Genomic DNA, 3,948 nt, shown 5'->3' on the forward strand with positions numbered 1-3,948 from the left:
GATATAGAGAATAACAAGGCGGATCACGTGACAGGTACAGATGCGTCGAAATTACACATAGGGCACCGTCGTTCCGCGTACAAAATATTTGTTCCAGTATAATATATACTGATTCGCAGCCGTGCATACATCCCACTGTTTTTCCATTACACCCACGAGGCAAATGCTCCGCGCACCATCCGTAAATCGCGCCCCCGGAACGAATCAAAAATACGTCGCTGATCGTTAACGACGGCCCACGGATCTCTTCGATCCGTGATTATTGCACTCGGAGCTCGCTTCCGATTACCGGGTGAAAGTCGAGAGAATCGAGAACCGCGCCATTCCACAGATCGGATATTTCATCGGATCGTCGGATTTCGATACGCGTACGTACGCGTCCAATAAATGATTCGTCCAATGTATCGCGCGAGAGAAAGAAAATTTCAACCCCCCTTGGGAATGGGAATGGGCGAACGATTAAAATAGACCCTCCCCTTCCAACAGGAGAGGAGGGAAGATCGATAGAGAAATTCGAGTTGTGCAATTTTTTTATCGGCTAATTCGGTTAATAGAAAGAATCGAGCTCGACGATAGATACGTCGATAAGGGGAAATAAGGAATCGGTGGATAAAATAAGAGAACGAAGAAAAGAGGAGAAGGGGAACGGTTCGATTTCTCGACGGTGAAATTAGACGAACTGTACGTTATGACGAACTGTACGTGGTGGCCATGAGAGCCCTATGCCTGCTGTTTGTTCCTCGCTTTATCTCCAACGTAAACACCGGTTGGAATATATAGAAGGTGGCGCGAGCAGGAAAGGGAGACAGACAAATAGGTGGACGGTCGTACCTGGCGACGGTGGAGGAGAAGGACGGGCTACGACCAGCGACCGCCTGCCCCGTGTAAAGACCCGGGCTCGAGGAAAAAGGAAAAACGAAAATAGAAGGACGGACGGACGGACACTGGATAAACAAGGGGCAATAGAGATAAACAGAGAATATTGCGAGGAATATGCGCAAACACGAAACACTCATTCTTCCTCACCCTCCACTTTTTCCACTCCCTACCCATTCTTTCCCTCCTCTATTCCTCTCGTCCATCTCTCTCTCTCTCTCTCTCCCTCCCTCCTTCTTCCCATCCCTTCGATGTCCCCCTTTTCGCTTTCGTTTGTTCGAACGCGCGCGTGTTCCCTTTTCCTGACCTTCGTCGCTCGTTTGGCATCCGCTTTTACAAACGCGCTCCTCTTCTTCTTCACGTTCACGCTTACCCGCCCCGAGCTTAATTTATGCCCCGAGATGTTTCGTTAAGGATTTTTATTCCGATTCCCCGAGAGCGTGGCGCAATCGTGGCGAGAATTAACTACTTAACGCCGACCTCTGTCATCGTCCCTACTCTTCCTCCTCTCCTCTTTTTACACCGTCTCTTTAACTCGTCTTCCTTCTCGTCTCCGCTTCCAAGGAATTTATAGCTTCGTTAAAATTGTACATCGCGCCCCGCTTTTGTTTTTTATTTTATTTTCGTATACGGGAGCGGAGGGGATGAAGGAAACGCGAAATCGGGTCAACGGTAACGCGATTTCTTCCATGCCTCGGAGAGAACAGAGAGGGAGAGAAAGAGAGAGAGAGAGAGAGAGAGAAGGGTCGTACCGTTTCGACGCGATCTTTCACTCCGATGATTGATGCGCGCTGGGCTTTTCTTCAATTAGCAGACGCTCTCCTTCTCGACCTAACATCCTTCCCTTCTCTCTTCTCCCTTGATTCGATTACAGACCCGTTCATTACGCCGATGAATTTAAAAATATACAAACACCATTAGTCATCGCGATGAGAGAGAATAAATTTCCTTCGTGCCGATGAAAAACAACCCTCGGACCAATCTCTTCCTATCCGTAAAAATTATCCTCACCTTTCTTCGCCTCGAGTATTAATCGAATATTATCGATACGGTGCGATGTACGAGAAAAAGAGAAAGAAAGAGAGTGACGTGGAAAATACGAGAATGAAAAATGGAGCAGTCTCGTTTCGATCGTCAACGATCGTTCCTCGGCCGGTTACGAGTTTCGATATGAAGGTGTCCTCGAAATTCGTAGTGTCCACCGCTCAGATCCACGATATAGGGGCGAGACACGGAAGGGAATGAATGCAGACGGGACAGGTAAGGTATTTGACGGTCTATGGGACCGGGGGCACGTCGAGGGCAGACTATATAATTTCCCTTGAGGGAGATCGGGATGGGCGATACGAGGGCGGAAGGGGTAGCGAAAAGAGGGGGCCAGGGGTGTGAGGGAGGGGGGGATCAGCGTGTTTTCCAGGTGGGGAGGTGTGCTGTGCTCATCCGCGAGCCCATCAACGCAACCATCCTCCGACAATCGATTATTATCTTTCCAATTTGCATAGCAACCGAGCTCTTGTTCAAATCTGCACCCCCTGTTTCGACCCCTTCGGCAACCCCTTCGCAAATCCTACTTCGCCGCTGCGACTCCTCGTTCGGTATCGTTTCTGTAACGTGCTTCGCCTTTTTTTCTCCCTCTCTCCTCTCTCTCCCTCTCTCTCTTTTTCTCTCTCTCTCTCTTCTCTTCAATCGAGCCGAGCGTGTTCGCGTTCGATCGTCTTTTCCAGGGATGGCTTTTCCGCTCGAATCAATCCGTTTGGGGATTTTCCCAAAAAAAAAAAAAGGACGACACGTTTTCCAACGATATCGCACTGATTGATTGAATAACACGCGGGAGGGGGGGAAAAAAAAAGGAAAGGAAGAAATTTGGGAAGATTTAAAAATAAACGCGAGAAGAACAATAAAGTTTTGCGAGACGACGAGGTGGAAAGTAGCTGACAACTTCGGCTTTCCGGGATCTTTTCTTTCAACGCCCTTGAAGAATGGACGCGTCACGGTGGTGGGTGGCACGAAGAAAGGGAGGGTGAAACCCCTCCTTTATAAAATCTTTGACGCGTCGCATGGCGAGCTACCGGCGTGGCAGTCATTAATAACTTTTAGGTGGCAGATTTTGCGCGTATTAATCCACCATATTATACCGCGAGTCTGCAGCCGTCCTCTGCCATCCCATCCGTCCCCTTCTTCCTCCTTCCGCCTGCTTCGGTCCCGTCCACACTCTCCCTCCCCCCTTATATCCGAGAGGGCGACCGGATAGCTGAGTCGACGTCTCCTTAATGAAAAATCTGAATCCCGAGTCCGCCTTTTCTTTCACCCACTATTCTCCACGGATTCTCGATCCTCGGCTAATGATCGTCGCGGAGAACTCGCGACGTAAAAAAGTGTGAAATCTCGAGCGTTTCTGACTTTTCCTTTTCCTTTTTTCACAACCCTCGAAACTCGAACGTTTAGAACTCTCGTTTACGTTCAAGACGATTTTGAATTTTTCGAAAGAATGTCACTAATATCTCGTCCCGTGGTAGCACGAATTAACAAACGCGAAAGGAACGAACCAACTTCATTACCACTTTCTACGCGAATATTGCCTTCCTTACACCTTTCAACGGTGCTCACGTACAGAGACGTATACACAACTCTTTCTCTCCTCCCATCATAGCGAGAAAGTATATTGTCGAGCGGTGGCGACGAGGTAGACCGAGCAAATTTCGTGTACAATTAGAAGGCTTTTGTACGAGCTAAACTGCTAATAGCCCCTGAAGAAGAAGGGGGAGGGCACCCTTCTCCGCCTCTACCCTTCATCTACCCCTCGTCTCGTCTCTTCGCGCACCTCATTTCGCGTGACAGTCGTCGTCGTCCTCTTGCTCGTATCTACCGCCTCATCGTCTTCTCCTCCTCTCCCTCTCTCTCTCTCTCGCACTAAGATCTTTCACCTTACACGTCGGTCCCTCCGTTTTCCCAACCCTTTCTAGAGCTCGCGTTAAAGCCAGAATCTTGCCCTCGCGCGGAACCTAGCCGCCGATTCTCTCCTTCTGGATCTCGTATTCGCTTCTCTTTTGAGAGAGAGAGAGAGAGAGAGAG

The 3,948-nt window shown here is 49.1% G+C and overlaps 1 protein-coding gene across 25 annotated transcripts in view; it reads right to left on the bottom strand.

The window, feature by feature from the left end:
- LOC102675389 (forkhead box protein P1-like) overlaps positions 1-3,948 on the bottom strand; it is a 237,169-nt gene that overhangs the window by 155,896 nt on the left and 77,325 nt on the right. The window lies entirely within an intron of this gene.

The sequence above is a fragment of the Apis dorsata genome, unplaced genomic scaffold (assembly GCF_000469605.1).
Source record: "Apis dorsata unplaced genomic scaffold, Apis dorsata 1.3 scaffold_58, whole genome shotgun sequence".
NCBI lineage: Eukaryota > Metazoa > Arthropoda > Insecta > Hymenoptera > Apidae > Apis > Apis dorsata.